Source organism: Callithrix jacchus, chromosome 14 (genome assembly GCF_049354715.1).
Source record: "Callithrix jacchus isolate 240 chromosome 14, calJac240_pri, whole genome shotgun sequence".
Taxonomy (NCBI): domain Eukaryota; kingdom Metazoa; phylum Chordata; class Mammalia; order Primates; family Cebidae; genus Callithrix; species Callithrix jacchus.
Genome location: NC_133515.1, coordinates 711,199 through 728,052, shown reverse-complemented (window position 1 = coordinate 728,052; position 16,854 = coordinate 711,199). Strand labels below are relative to the sequence as shown.

Genomic DNA, 16,854 nt, shown 5'->3' with positions numbered 1-16,854 from the left:
CAAGGCTAAATAATGTTACCCACGAACGAGCCTAGACAAGGACCTCCTGCATTTTAAACACTCTTCCCTTTTGGCTGTTGTCCTTACTGTTATTATTTTACTAACTAAAGTGCTTTCTAGCCTGCAAAAAAAGGATCTGAAGTTTGTGAGCAAGACCGTTACTCTTTACCAACTGATTAATAACCCCAATTTTTCTTTTTCTTTTCTTTCTTGGTTTTTTTTTTTTCTTTTTTTTTTTGGTCTGGGAGAAAGAGGTGGAAAGGCAACTTTCCATATACATTTATATATATATGTACATATATATGTTTGTATGTGCATATATATATACATATAATTTCATTTTAGGTTTTGGGGTACATGTGAAGAACATGCAATATTGTTGCATAGGTACATATGTGGCAATGTGGTTTGCTGCCTTCCTCCCCATCACCTATATCTGGCATTTCTCCCCATGTTATCCCTCCCCAACTCCCCACCCCATGCTGTCCCTCCCCTAGTTTCCCACCACAGACCCCAGGGTATCATGTTTCCCTCCCTGTGCCCATGTGTTCTCATTGTTCAACACCCACCTATAAGTAAGAACATGCAGTGTTTGATTTCCTGTTCTTGTGTCAGTTTGGTAAGAATGATGGTTTCCAGGTTCATCCATGTCCCTACAAAGGACACAAACTCATCGTTTTTTATGGCTGCATAGTATTCCATGTTGTCACAATTTCCCTGTCGAGTCTACCATAGATGGGCATTTGGGTTGTTTCCAAGACTTCATTATTGTAAAGAGTGCAAAAATTAACATTCGTGTGCATGTGTCCTTATAGTAGAACGACTTATAATCCTTTGGATATATACCCAGTAATGGAATTGCTGGGTCAAATGGAATTTCTATTTCTACGTCCTTGAGGTATCGCCAGTCTTCCACAATGGTTGAACTAATTTACACTCCCACCAACAGTGTAAAAGTGTTTCTATTTCTCCACATTTTCTCCGGCATCTGTTGTCTCCAGGTTTTTTAATGATTGCCATTCTAATTGACATGAGATGGTGTCTCAATGTAGTTTTGATTTGCATTTCTCTAATGACCAATGATGATGAAGATTTTTCATATGTTTGTTGGCCTCATGTATGTCTTCTTTTGTAAAGTGTCTGTTCATATCTTTCACTCACTTTTGAATGGGCTTGTTTGTTTCTTGTAAATCTGTTTTAGTTCTTTGTAGATTCTGGTTATTAGCCCTTTATCAGATGGGTAGATTACAAAAATTTTTTCCCATTCTGTTGGTTTTCAGTTCACCCTAATGATGGTTTCTTTTGCTGTGCAGAAGCTGTGGAGTTTGATTAGGTCCCATTTGTCTATTTTGTCTTTTGTTGCCAAAGCTTTTGGTGTTTTAGTCATGAAGTCCTTGCCTATGCCTATATCCTGAATGGTTTTGCGTAGGGTTTCTTCTAGGATTTTTATGGTGTTAGGTCTTATGTTTAAGTCTTTAATCCATCTGGTGTTAATTTCAGTGTAAGGTGTCAGGAAGAGGTCTACTTTCTGCTTTCTGCATGGGACTAGCCAGTTTTCTCAACACCATTCATTAAACAGGGAATCCTTTTCCCATTGCTTATTTTTGTGAGGTTTGTCAAAGATCAGATGGTTGTAGATGTGTGGCCTTGCCTCTGAGGCCTCTGTTCTGTTCCATTGGTCTATATCTCTGTTATGGTACCAGTACCATGCTCTTTTGATTACTGTAGGCTTGTAGTATAGTTTGAAGTCAGGTGGTGTGATGCCTCCAGCTTTGTTCTTTTTGCCTAGATTTGACTTGGCTATGTGGGATCTCTTTTGGTTTTATATGAAGTTTAAGGTGGTTTTTTTCCTGTTCTGCGAAGAAGGCCATTGGTGGCTTGATAGGGATAGTGTTGAATCTATAGATTACTTTGGGCAGTATGGCCATTTTCATGATACTGAATCTTCCTAATGAATACCATGGAATGTTTCTCCATCTGTTTGTGTCCTCTCTTATTTTGTTGAGCAGTGGTTTGTAGGTCTCCTTGAAGAGGTCTTTAAATTTGTTGTTACTTTTATTCCTAGGCATTTTATTCTCTTGGTAGCAATTGTGAATGGCAGTTCATTCTTGATTTGGCTCTCTTTAAGTCTGTTATTGGCGTATAGGAATGCTTGTGATTTTTGTGCATTAATTTTTTATCCTGAGACTTTGCTGAAGTTGCTTATCAGTTTCAGGAGACTGTGGGCTGAGACGATGGGGTCTTCTAGATATACAATCATGTCGTCTGCAAAGAGAGAAAATTTGACTTCCTCCTTTCCTATTTGAATACGGTTAATTTTTTTTTCCTTGCCTAATTGCTCTGGGTAGAACTTCCAGTACTATGTTGAATAGGAGTGATGAGAGAGGACATCCTTGTCTAGTGCCAGATTTCAAAGGGAATGCTTCCAGTTTTTGCCTATTCATTGTGATACTGGCTGTGAGTTTGTCATAAATAGCTTTTATTATTTTGAGATAAGTTCTGTCAATACCTAGTTTATTGAGAGTTTTGCCTTCTCTGCATCTATGAGATAATCCTGTGGTTTTTGTGTTTGGTTCTGTTTATGTGGAGAATTATGTTTATAGACTTGTGTATGGTGAACCAGCCTTACATTCCAGGATGAATTTTCTTTTCTTTTCTTTTTCTTTTTTTTTTTTTTTTTTTTTTTTTTTTTTTGAGACAGAGTCTCACTCCCCCTCCAAGTCTCAAGTTATTCTCCTGCTCGGTCTCATGAGTAACTGAGATTACAGGCACCTACCACTAGGCCTGACTAATTTTTGTATTTTTTTTTTTTCATAGATACGGGGTTTCACCATGTTAGCCAGGCTGGTTTCAAACTCCTGATCTCAGGTAATCCACCCATGTCAGTCCCCCAAAGTGCTGGGATTATGGGCATGTGCCACCACCCCATCGCATAACCCCAGTTTTTTTTTTACCAACTTTGATTACAGAAATTGGCATGACTCCCAGATTCCCATAATGCAAATTTTCCTTCCAATTATAACTGCTAGTTTGTTTTCATTTAAGAAAAACAAAACAAGACAAACAAAAATTGAAATGCTGGTCATTTCTGTGGACAAAAAGATAAGAATGGCCGGATGCGGTGGCTGATGCCTGCAATTCCAGCAATTTGAGAGGCTGAGGTGGGCAGATCACTTGAAGCCAGCAGTTCGAGACCAGCCTGACCAACACGGTGAAGTCCCCTCTCTACTAAAAATATAAAAATGAGCAAGGCAGGGTGGCATGTGCCTGTAGTTCCATCTACTCAGGAGGCTGAGGCAGGAGAATCGCCCAACCCAGGAGGCGGAGGTTGCAATGAACAAAGATCATGCCACTGCACTCCAGCCTGGGAAACAAGATCAGAGCGCCATCTCAAAAAACAAAAACATGTAATGTGACTGCTATTTTCTTGTTATAATCAGAGTTCATGTGGAAAAGCTAAGCAATATGAAAAAATACAGAGTTAAAATTATAAAAAATTACCCCACATTGGATCAGCAAACTTTTTTTTTCTCTTGAGACAGACTAGGTCTTGCTATCACCCAGCCGGGGGGCAGTGGCACAATCACAGATGCCTGCATCCTCGACCTCCTGGGCTCACTCTGTTCTCCTGCCTCCCAAGGAGCTGGGACTACAGGTACATACCCCTACACCAAGCTATTTTTTTTTATTTTTTTGTAGAGGTGAAGTCTCACTGTATTGCCCGGGCTGGTCTTGAACCCTTGACCTCGAGCGATCCTCCCACCTCAGCCTTCCAAAGTGCTTGGATTACAGGCATGACCTTATCTGGAGACTGGGTCTTTACAGAGGTTATCAAGTTAAAATGGGTCATGATGGTGGGGCCCTGATCCCATATAACTGGTGTCCTTACTAAAAGGGAAATTTGTTGCCAGTAAAAGAAAAAGAAAGAGTAAAATATTTTTTTTTGAGACAGTCTTGTTCTGTTACCCAGGCTTGAGTGTAGTGATGTGATCATAGCTCAATGCAGCATCAATCTCCTGGGTTCAAATGATCCTCTCACCTCAGCTTCCTGAGTAGCTGGGACTACAGGTGTGTTCCACCATGCCCAGCTAATTTTCTATATTTTATGTATAGATGGTATCTCACTATGTTTCCCAGGCTAAACTTGAACTTCTAGGCTCAAGCAATCCTGTCTCGGCCTCCCAAAGTGCTGGGATTATAGGTGTGAGCCACTGTGCCTGCCCAAAAATAAATTTTCACACAGAGACAGACATGCTTAGAAGGACAATGACCACTATAAGTCAAGGGATGCCTGCTGTCCCAGAGCCTCCAGAGAGAGCCTGGCCTGCAGACACCAGCTACACTTCCGGCCTCCCAATTGGGAGACAACAAATTTTTATTATATGTATTGATTTATTGAAACAGGGTCTCGCTCTGTCGCCCAGGCTGGAGTGCAGTGGCATGACCTCAGCTCACTGCAGCCTCATTCTCCCTGGTTCAAGAAATCCTCCCACCTCAGCCTCCGGAGTAGCTTGAGATCACAGGAACATGCAACCATGCCTGGCTAATTTTTTTTTCTGAGATAGATTCTTGCTCTGTCCCTCAGTCTGTAATAAATTGGTGTGATCTCAGCTTACTGCAACCTCCACCTTCTGGGATCAAGCATTTCTCCTGCCTCAGCCTCCTGAGTACCTAGGATTACAGATGCGCACCACCACACCCAGCTAATTTTTGTATTTTTCATAGAGAGGGTTTCACCATGTTGGCCACGCTGGTCTCGAACTCCTGACATCATGATTTGCCTACCTCAGCCTCCCAAAGTCATAGAATTACAGGTGTTGGCCACCACTCCCGGCCTTGTATTCTTTCAGTAGAGATGGGGTTTCATGCTATTGGCCTGGCCAGTCTCGAACTCCTTACTTCAAGATATCCTCTCATCCTCCCCAAAGTAAAGGGATTACAGACATGAGCCATCATGCCCTTGGTCATTCATGAATGTGTAATTAGGTTTTGTCCAAAATCAGAGGCTCATGCCTGTAATTCCAGCACTTTGGAAGGCTGAGAAGGGAGGGTCCCTTGATGCCCAAAGTTTGAGGACAGCCTGGCCAACATGGTGAGGTCCCATCTCCACACACACACAAATATTAGTTGAGCATGGTGGCATGCACCTGTAATCCCAACTACTCAGGAGGCTTAGGTGATAGGATTGCTTGAGCATGGGAATAAGAGGCTGCAGTGAGCTATGATTGTACCACTGCACTGTAACCTGGACAACACAGGAAGTCCCTCTCTGTCTCTAAAAAAAAAAGGTGTTGTTTGATTTTGTGTTTCTGTTGTTGTTACTGTTGTTTTTTGAGATGGAGTCTCAAAAACTTGTTTAGTTGAGATGGGGTTTCACCATGTTGGCCAGGCTGGTCTGAAACTCCTGACCTCAGGACATCCACCCACCTTGGCCTCCCCAAGTGCTAGAATTACAGATGTGGGTCACTGAGCCCAGTCGATTTCATGTTTTGGCTGGGTCGGGTCTGGTAGGTGTATGGTTAATAAACCAGGTCTTAATTTTTCTAGGCTACCGGGGGCTTGGGCACGCACTGACAACAATGTCGTGGGTGGTGACATTGGCTTCAAACGTGGATGAAAACAAGATCTGGTCTCCTTTTTTTACCCAGACGGTGTTGGCCAGCTGACCTAGGAGATAAAAGAACTGGTATATGAGGCCATGTGTACATCCTGGGAAAGGTGATGCCAACTGCTGGGACCCCAGCCCCCTGCCACCAACCAGCCCATCCTGCCAGTGGCTCTTCCATGTTTGTTACAGCTTTTGAGAGGTTCACTATTCAAAGTAGGATGAACTGAGGGAAGTCCAGGACTGGGGCACAATTCTGTTAAACATGATAAGGAATCATGTGGGTTTTCAAGAAAACCCACAGCCAGACATGGTGGTTCACACCTGTAATCCCAGCACTTTAGGAAACCTAGGTGAAAGGATCACTGGAGGTCAGGAGTTCGAGGCCATCATGACCAACATAGTGAAATCCCATCTCTACTAAAAATACATAAATTAGCCAGGTGTGGTGGCATATGCTTGTAGTCCAGCTACTCGAGAGACTGAGGGCTGAGAATCCTGGGAAGTGGAGGTTGCAGTGAGTAGAGACCACACCATCGTACTCCATCCTGGGTGACAGAGTGAGACTCCATCTAAAAAATAAATAAATAAATAAAGTGAGAAAACCAGGCATGGGGGTGCATGTCTGTAATCCCAGCACTTTGGGAGGCTGAGCTGGACAGATCACTTGAGGTCAGGATTTCAAGATCAGCCTGGCTAACACGGCGAAATATTGTCTCTGCTAAAAATACAAAAATGAACCGGGCATGGTTGCGTGTGCCTGTGATCCAAGCTACTAAGGAGGCTGAGGCAGGAGAATTGCTTGAACCCGGAGGTGCAAATTGCAGTTAGACGAGATTTCACCACTGCACTCCAGCCTGAGGGACAGAGCAAGACTCCTCTTTAAAAAAAAAAATCAGAGAAGACCGAGATATCCGCAGATAATGCACCGTGTCACTTTCCCTGTGCACTTTTCCTGCCTCTTGGTAGACAGTTCCTAACATCACCATGAGATCCTGGTGAAGGAAGGGTAGATACTGAGGTTGCTACAGTTTGATGAACCTTTTTTCCCCAGAGAGAGGTGGTCATCTTCTGTCAGATTCCTTTGAGTGTTTTGCCAACCCCTGCTGTGGGAGGTTTACCCTCAGGGCACTCCTCCATGAAGCCACCAGGTGACGCCATTGCCGTATAAATGAAACAAACTGACCCGACATTAGAAAATGGTGTTCTACTTTCTTTGAGCTGAGTGGGGTGGGTCAAACCTGTAATCCCAGCACTTAGGGAGGCTGAGGTGAATAGATCACTTGAGTCCAGGAGTTCGAGTCCAGCCTGAAAACATGGTGAAACCCTGTCTGTTTTAAAAATACAAAAATTAGCCAGGCATAGTGATACACACCTGTCATCCTAGCTACTCAGGAGGCTGAGACAGCAGAATCGGTTGGGAAGCAGAGGTTGCAGGGAGCCAAGTTCGTGACTCTGCACTCCAGCCTGGGTAACAGAGTGAGACTCCATCTCCAAAAAAAAAAGTGTTCCTAAGGACTGAGAGGGGAAATTGAGGCATGCAGACTGGAGTTGGGGTGGGGCTTGGTGAGAGAATGGGTTCAAGTAACCTGTGAAGGACTCTCAGAAAGTCAGAGCAACATAAAAATCATTTATTCTACCTCCCACTTTCACATTTTCCAGATATAGAAACCAAAGCTGAGAGGCAGGAGGATATGTATCCCAAAAGCACCACGTTGGTAGGGAGCAGGGTTGCCAGAGAAAACACAGGACATCCAGTCAAGTGAGAGTTTCAAACTCTCAGTGTATGTCTCAAATAATGCACAAGACTTAAACTAAAACTTTATTTACTTTTTGTCTTCAAAGGTAACTGGGCATCTGTATGATGATTTGCTAAGTCTTACAACCCTCGTGAGGGTAAAATGAAGATTAGAAAGATACTTAAACGTAATAAGCAAACATGCAAAATGAGGGCAACTCTTTCCCATTTTGCAGACAAGGGAACTGCACATTAGGGAGGGGACTTGCCCCAAAGCCACCCTCACAATCCTCAGAGTCAGGATTTGAACCCAGTCCTTATTCCAGAGGTCTCAACTTCACTGTTGTGGCCAGGAACAGCTCCCAGTCCCACTCGTGTGTGTGCATGTTCTTTCTTGAATATGACTCTCTCCCCATCGTGTAAGTGGGTGGTTCCCCTCCCTGACATTGATGGACTCCGTCTTCAGCAGGCGCCTCCTGACCCAGCAGACCCCCATGAGCCCAGATCCCTGGGACCCGGTGGCTGTCCTTATCACATTCCTTGACTCCACATCTGAGGATCCAAGTCTGACCCTCTTCAGGATCTGCAGCTGTGTTACAGAAAAGGGGACCCGATCCAGACCACAAGGGAGGGTCCTCGGATCTCCTGTAAGAAGCCATTCAGCATGAGTCTGTAAAGTGAAAGCACAATTGTTTGTTTGTTTGCTTTTTTTGTTGTTTTGTTTTGGTTTTGAGATGGAGTCTTTGTTGCCCAGGCTAGATAGAGAGTAGCGGTGTGATCTTGGCTCAGTACGACCTACGCCTCCCGGGTTCGAGAGATTTTCCTGCTTCAGCCTCCTGAGTAACTGGGATCACAGGTGCATGTCACCACACCTGGCTAATTTTTATATTTCTAGTAGAGATAGCATTTCACCATGTTGGCCAGGCTGATCTAGAACTCTTGACCCCAGGTGATCCACCTGCCTCAGCCTCCCAAAGTGCTGAGATTACAAATGTGAGCCACAGTGTAAGTTTATTCTTTCCTTAAAAAGCAAGTTTTTTAAGAAGATGAAGATGAAATAGCTACTCCATAGAGCAGCCCAGAGGGCGCTGGTGCCCATCTTTAGGGTCATTTCTTCCTGTCATGCTAAATGAGGGCTAGACTATTCATGACTCCCCTTTTATAGATCTTATAGGGAAACTTTCTGATGTTGCCATGGCATTTTTAAACTGTCATGGCGCTGGTGGCAAATGTAGGAGTGAGGATGAGCAGAGGTCACTCTGGTCATCATCTTGGTTTCGGTGGGTCTTGGACTGGCTTCTTTACTGCAGCCTGTTTTACTGACAAGGTCTCTGTGACCTGTATCCTGTGCTGCCTTCCTGTCTCATCCTGTGACTCAGAATGCCTTCACTGCCTGGAAATGAAACCCAGTAGGTCTCAGCCTCCTTTTACGCATCTCCTATTCAAGATGGAGCCGCTGTGGTTCACACCCCTCTGGCAGCTGGGCTCCCTGGGATCTCCTGAGGTTCTGTCCCCTCTGTGCCTAGCTCCTGGGTCCCTCCACCATCGCTGTCTTCCTGAGCCACCTGCCTCTGAGTTTCTTCATCAGCAAGAAGAGGAATCACTTTCAGGTTCAGCTTTTGGGGGAAAAGATGGACCAGGAAGGAAGTAGGGAGGAAGACACAGGCCCTGGTGTGGGCGATGGGGAGGGCAGAGCTGAGTGGGATCTGGCGGGTCTGGCTTTGTTCTTGTCTCTGCGAGTTGCCCATTGTGCAGACCTGCCCCTCTCCTTCCCCATCACATTAGACGGCGGCTCTTCCCTCCAGTGTTCAGATCCCAGGCCCTGGGTCAGATTAATGCCTTTTTCTCCTGCACCCCATCAGTCAGCAGATTTGCTTGGAGTCATCTTGAAAATGCATCCAGCAGCAAGGCCCTGGCTCACTCCTTACTTCTGCCCCAGCCTTTCTCTACTTCCAGCCACAGGAGACCTGTGTGAGCTGAATCCATTGTACCCTCCTCTGCTCAGACCCACAATGCCCCTATTTTCCTCAGTCTGAGCCAAAAGCCCCACTGTGGCCCACCTGGCCCGCCCTGAACTGCCTCATTGCCTCCAGCCTCACCTTCCACCCATCTCCCTCCCTTTCCCACCTACCCCCTTCCCCATCCTCACACCTGCCTGATGTTCACACATCTATCCAGGCATCTGCTTTAGCTGTTCCCTCCACCTGGACCACCCTCATTCCAGAAGACCTTGACCCCTCCAGCACCCCCTGCAGTCAGGGCCACCTCCCTCACCATCGTCCAGCAAGGACATGGCCCACCCATCTCTCTCCTCCAAGCAGCTCCCTTCCTTGGCCTATTCTGGGTTTGTTTTTGCTTTTCCCCAGCACTTCCCACTTCCTAAAGGGCCCTGCAGAAAGCTCCTCGCAGGGGCCAATGGCATTGCTCTCCTTAGACTGCAAGCTCCACAGCAGCACGGGCCACTCCCTGTGGCAGACTCAGTATCTAGTTAGTGCTCGGCATGCAGAAGGTGCTGGACCAGTGTTCAAGAACTACCGAAGAAGGGAGGGAGGAGGGAAGAAGGGAGGGATGGGAAGAAAGGAGGGAGGGGAGGGGTGAAAGGAAGGGAAGGAAAGATAGGAAAGGGGAGGACAGATGGAGGGAAGGAAAGAGTTGAAAGAGGAAGAGAAGGAATGAGGAAGGGAAGGAAGAAGGAAGGAGAGGGGAAAAAAGAGAGGGCAGAAAGAAAGGCAGGAAAGCAGAAGAAAGAAGTAGGGAAGAAAAGCAAGAAAGGTGGGGGAGAGGGAGGGAAGGGGGATGGAGGAAAGGAACTTATTTCCTCTCTAGGCCCAGCTGTCCCAATGTCCATCTGTCACTTGGACTGTTTCTCCAGCCTCCGACATGGCCGCCTCCGGGCACGGTGGCTCACGCCTGTAATCCCAGCACTTTGGGAGATCGAGGCAGGCAGATCTCCTGAGGTAAGATGTTCAAAACCAGCCTGGCCAAAATGGCAAAATGATCTCTCTATTAAAAACACAAAGATTAGCTGAGCATGGTGGCAGGCAACTATAATCCCAGCTACTCTAGAATCTCAGGCAGGAGAATCATTTGAACACGGGAGGCAGAAGTTACAGTGAGTTGAGATCGCACCACTGCACTCCAGCCTGGTAACAGAGCAAGACTCCCTCAAAAAACAAAAAAAAACCTTCTCCAGGCAGCTGCCTTCTGATAATGCCCCCCTTACCTGGTGAAGCACGGGAGATGCCGGACTCCTGCCTGACCCTAAAGTGCCGAGTGACCCTGCCCACGTACTCCTCTGGCCACACTGAGTGTCCTGAGTCATGCTGCTCCCTGTGCCTGGGTTTTCTCTGCCCCCTCTCTCAAACCCTTCCCTCCCTCTTCCTGGCCCCATCTCCTCATCCTCTGCCTGCCCAGCACCTACCTCCTGGTCATTTAAGGTGTAGCCCAGTCTGTAATCCCAGCACATTATGAGGCCAGGGCCAGAGGATCACTTCAGCCCAAGAGCTTAAGGCCAACATGGGAAACATAGTGAGACCCCCTGACTTTACCAACAATTTGAAAGAAAGAAAGAAAGATGTAGCTCAGGCATTACACCACCTCCAGGTAGACTTCCTGATGGCACCATACCCAGGTGGGCTCAGGGGCAGCCTCTGTTCTCTGGGCATCAGAAGCTGCCTCCCCAGGGCAGTGGTCCCAGGTCAGTTCCTGCAGGAGTTCAGGCACGGGATGATGGTAGATGGATCAGGACTGAGGGTCAGAGATGCAGAGAGGAAGACAGCTTTGGTATGCAGTTGTGGGATCAGTGGGATTCACTGCAGGGTTACTGTCAGGGTGCAGGGGAAAATTCTGGACCAGCCGTGTGTTCATCTCTCTTTTCCCTCCAACCCCAGGAGAGCAAATGAGGCAGAAGGACTTGTGGGCCCAGCTCACCAGCTCCATCCTCAGGAACTCGAGGATCATCAAGTTTCATGGCTGTGAGGGAGCCTTTCTGGACAGAGTCCTGGTCATCCGAGGCCAGGAGCTGGGTGCCTTGTGGACCTCTGGCCTCTTCTCCGTGTTGCTGGTGTCCTTCCAAGCGTCTACCTTTCTGGTAATGTCACTAATCTCTATGCCGAGCATGGGGAAGGAGTGTGGGGCTCAGGAGGTGAGGCAGGTGGAGCCTCCCAGATCCTACCACCCTGTCCATCAAAACCCACACATTCTGAATCCTGTTTTCTCAGGGTTCCTGCTGTCTTCTGTGTGAATGAATGAATCACATCATTCTGGTGAAAGTGGCAGCGGCCGGTGAGGTCTGCTTTTCTTAGAGTTCCAGGCTTCCACTGATGTGGGGAGGAGGGTTCAGGTGCAGACAGGCTGCAGAGGTAGAATCCGAGGTCTGAGTGGCTTTCCTGCTGCTGGCCAGCAAATCTCCACAGCCACCCTGTCACTGACGTGATCCTTGCCCTGCCATTCTGTCATTTATTTCCTATGTCTTTCAGAACACTCTTTCTAAAGCACAGTTTTCAGAAGAATTTAAACATTTTGATGCATAGGTCGGGCACAGTGACTCACGCCTGCCATCCCATCTCTTTGGGAGACTGAGGTGGCTTGAACCCGGTTGGTGGAGATTGCAGTGAGCTGAGATTGTGCCACTTCACTTCAGCCTGGGCGATGGAGCAAGACTTTGTGTCAAAAACAAATCAAATCTAAACAAAAGGGAACCAATACCTAGGGCCCTCCCATGCTGCTCTCCCCAGGAGTCCCCAGGCTCAGCCCTCACGTCTATCACCTTCACCACCACAAGAGCACCCTTGCTCATGAGAATGCACTCTAACCTGCACCTGATTTCTCTTTACTTTTTTATTTTTGATGACAGAGTCTTGCTCTGTTCCCCAGGCTGGAGTGCAGTGATGAAATGTTGGCTCACTGCAACCTCCATTTCCCAAGTTCAAGCAATCCTCCCACCTCACCCTCCTGAGTTGCTAAGATTACAGGCAGGTGCCACCACACCTGGGTCTTTTTTTTTTTGTACTTTTAGTAGAGATGGCATTTCACCATGTTGGCCAGGCTGGTCTTGAATTCCTAACTTCAAGGGATCCATCCACCTCAGCCTCCCAAAGTGCTGAGATTACAGGTGTGAGCCACTGCACCTGGCCGTACCCACTTTAGTATTTATTCTTCACAACGCTCTCACCTGATGTGCTGTTTGTGTTTATGGTTTCTTCATGGATTGCCTGTCTCTTTCCTCCTCATTAGAACGATGGATCCATTAAGACAGCAGCAACTTTGTTTTGCTCATTGCTGTTTCCCCAGAGCCCGGAACTCTGCCAGGTATATAATAACCAGGCAGTAGTTATTCATAGAATGAATGAATGGAAGAATGAATAAGTGGCCGGGTACTGTGTCTCATGCCTGTAATCCCAGCACTTTGGGAGGCTGAGGTGGGTGGATTGCCTAAGGTCAGGAGTTTGAGACCTGCCTGGACAACATGGTGAAACCCCATCACTACGGAAAAAAAAAAAAGGTAGCTAGGAATGGTGATGCACGCCTGTACTCCCAGCTACTCAGGAGGCTGAGGCAGGAAAATTGCCTGCACCCAGGAGGTGGAGGTTGCAGTGAGTCAAGATTATGTCATTGCACTGTAGCCTGGCAGAAAGAGAGAGACTGTCTCAGAAATAAATGAAAATAATTTTAAAAAACAGAATGAAAGACCAGAAGGCCTAGATAGAAGAAATAAGTTACAGTAATCCATAGCGCACAAGGGAAACTATAGTGAATGAGAATTTATTTGAATATTTCAAGATAGCCAGAAGAGAAGGATTTGATAAATATTTGAGGTGATGACTGTCTGTTACCCTGATTTGATCATTACATACTGTCTACAGCTGGGGTCCCCAACCCTCCTGGCCATGGATCAGTACCAGTCTGTAGCCTTTTTTTTTTTTCTTTTTTTTGAGACAGAGTCTCACTCTGTGCAGCAGTGTGATCTCAGGTAAATGTCACCTCCACCTCCGAGGTTCAAGCAATTCTCTTGCCTCAGCCTCCTGAGTAGCTGGGATTACAGGCATGTACCACCACACCTGGCTAATTTTTGTATTTTTAGTAGAGACAGGGTTTCACCATGTTGGCCAGGCTGGTCCCAAACTCCTTACTTCAGGTGATTCGCCCTCCTCATTCTCCCAAAGTGCTGGGATTACAAGTGTGAGCCATTGCACCTGGGCTTCTTTTGGTTGTTGTTGTTGTTTTGACACGAAGGTTTGCTTTTGTTGCCCAGGCTGGAATGCGATGGCGTGATCTTGTCTCTCTGCAACCTCTGTCTCCCAGATTCAAGTGACTTTCCTGCCTCAGACTCTCAAGTAGCTGGGATTACAGGTATGAGCCACCATGCCTGGCTCCTTTCTCTCTACTAGAAATACAAAAATTTGTATTTCTAGTAGAGACAGGGTGTCTCTACATTGGTCAGGTTGGTCTCGAACTCTCGACCTCAGGTAATCCACCTGCCTCAGTCTCCCAAAGTGCTGGGATTACAGGTGTGAGCCACCGCGCCTGGCTTCCTTGTTAGAAGCTGGGCAGACAGCACAGCAGGTGAGCAGCGGGTGGGCGAGGGAGGTTTCATCTGTGTTCACAGCCACTCCTTATTGCTGGCATCACCACCTGAGCTCCACTTCCTGTCAGATCGGTGGCATTGTTAGAGTCTCATAGGAGCGCAAACCCTACTGTAAGTAGTACATTCGAGAGAGCTGGACAGTGAGATTCTTATGAGAATCCCATGCCTGTTGATCTGTCACTTGTCTCCCATCACCCCCAGAAGGGACCATCTAGTTTCAGGAAAACAAGCTCAGGGCTCCCACTAATTCTACGTTATGGTGAGTTGTGTAAGTATTTTATTATATATTACAATGTAATAATAATAGGAGTAGGCCAGGCACAGTGGCTCATGCCAGCTATCCTAGCACTTTGGAAGTCTGAGGCAGGTGAATCACCTGAGGTCGAGAGTTCAAGACCAGCCTGGCCAACATGGTGAAACACCATCTCTGCTAAAGGTACAAAAACTGGCAATGGTGGCAGGAACCAGTAATCCCAGCTACTTGGGAGGCTGAGGCAGGAGAATTGCTTGAACCCAGGAGCAGAGGTTGCACTGAACCACAATGGTAGCATTTTGAGAGGCTGAAGTGGGCGGATCACCTGAAGTCAGCAGTTCGGGACCAGCCTGGCCCACTGGTGAAACCCGCATGTAATAAAAATACAAAAATTAGCCGAGTGTGGTGGTAGAAGCCTATAAGCTGAGTTACTCGTGAGGCTGAGGCAAAAGCATTGCTTGAACTCAGGAGATGGAGGTTGCAGTGAGCTGAGACCTTGTCCCTGCACTCCAGCCTGGGCAATAGAGCAAGGTTCTGTCTTTAAAAAAAAAAAAAAAAAAAAAAAAAAGGCAAGCCAGTTACAATGGCTTATAAAACTTTGAGAGACCAAGGTGGGAAGATCACTTGAGGCTAGGAGTCCCAGGTAAACTGGGCAACATAGCAGGACCTCATCTCTACAAAACATTTTTAAAAAATTAGGCACAGTGACATGTGCCTGTAGTCTCAGCTATTCAGGAGGCTGAGGCAAGAAAATTGCTGGAGCCCAGAAGGTGGAGGCTGCAGTGAGCCGTGCTTGTGCCAGTGCACTCCAGCCTGGGTGACAGAGTGAGACCCTGTCTCTCAAAAATAAAAAAGAATTCAGAGTAAAGTATAAATTGTAAGTTCAAGCATGCCATGTCCCAAATTTTATTCAGAAGTGTTGATGTGTGCCCCAAGAACTCTGCATTCATTTCCCAGTGCTGCCTTAACAAAGTACCCTAAACTGTGTGGCTTCAACCACAGAGATTTATTCTCACAGTTCTGGAGGCCAGGTGTCTAAAATCAAGGGATTATTGATTGATTGTTTTTTTCTGTGAAGGCTGTGAGGGAGGGTCTGTCCCAGGTCTCGCTCATGGATTCTCAGAGCATCCGGAGTTCCTCGGCTTGTAGGTGGTCTTCTGTCTCTGTCTTGACATTGTCTTCCCTTTGTAGGTTTATTTGTCCACACATCCCCTTTTTATAAGAACACAGGCACACGGGATTAGGATTCACCTTCGTTACCTCAGGTTAGCTCAATCACATGTGAAGAGACTGTTTCCAAATGAGGTCACATCCACAGATCCTGCGGCATAGGGCTTCAGTGTCTTTCAGGGAGACACAGGACAACACCTAACGCTATAGATTTGCAAATATTTTTAGTTTGAGTCTCTGGGTTTTATTTTTTCTTTTTTGCATCAGATGGGTGAGGTGATGATATCGTAACAAGTTTTGAGGAAGGCACATATCATAAAACAACCTGAAAACTTAATCGTCATGTTTAGGTTTTGGTTTTTTAATTTTAGTTTTTCTTGAGGCAGGGTCTTGCCACATTACTCAGGCTGGAGGGCAGTGGTGCAATCATGGCTCACTGCAGCCTCGACCTCCTGGGCTCCAGTGATCTTCTCACCTCAGCCTCCCAAAGTGCTAGGATTATAGGAATGAGCCACCACTCCCAGCTGTTCCCTATTTTTTTGTTTGTACGTTGTTCATTTTACTCAAAAACACACCTTTGCAGCTGGGCATCCTGGCTCATGCCTGTAATCTTCAGCACGTTAAGAGGCCCCGAGGCAGGTGGACCACTTGAGGTCAGGAGTTCAAGACCAGCCTGGCCAACATGGTATAACGCTTTCTCTACTGAAAATACAAAAATGAGCTGGAGGTGGTGGTGTGTACCTGTAACCCCGTTGACTAGGGAAGCTTAGGCAGGAGAACCACTTGAACCCTAAAGGCGGAGGTTGCAGTGAGGCAACTTCATACTACTGCACTCCGGACTGAGTGGCAGAGCGAGACTCTCACTCAAGATAAAAACAAAAAACAAAATATACATACATATATACACACACACAGACACTTAATACACACACACACTCACACACACACACACCTTGGCAATCTTTTTATATATCCACATTCGCTGGTTCAATTTAAATTCTATGGTAGATTTCATTTAAATTAATACAATCTAAATACTATTCTATTATGTTCTATAACTAAAAAGAATAGGCCATGCATTTAAATGATTCAAAGTTCAAAAACTATGAAAGACTATAGATCTGAGTTTCCCATATGGCAGCCAGTGGCTTATGTGTTTATTGAAATCTAAGTGAGGCCAGATATGGTGGCTCATGCCTGTAATCCCAGTGCTTTGGGAGGCCGAGTCTGGTGGCTCACCTGAGGTCAGGAGTTGGAGAGCAGCCTGACCAACATAGTGAAACCCCATCTCTACTAAAAACACAAAAAGTAGCCGGATGTGGTGGTGAGCCCCTGTAATCCCATTTACTTGGGAAGCTGAGACAGGAGAACTGCTTGAACCTGGGGGACAGAGGTTGCGGTTAGCCAAGATCACGCAACTTTACTCCAGCCTGGGCAACGGAGCGAGACTCCATCTCAAAAAAGAAAAAAAATCTAAATAAATTAACATTAAAGAAAACGAA

The 16,854-nt window shown here is 46.4% G+C and overlaps 1 pseudogene; it reads right to left on the bottom strand.

Moving 5' to 3' along the window:
* Window positions 1–15,613: 15,613 nt before the first annotated feature.
* On the bottom strand, window positions 15,614–15,711 carry LOC118151255 (small nucleolar RNA U13; annotated as a pseudogene).
* Window positions 15,712–16,854: the final 1,143 nt, after the last annotated feature.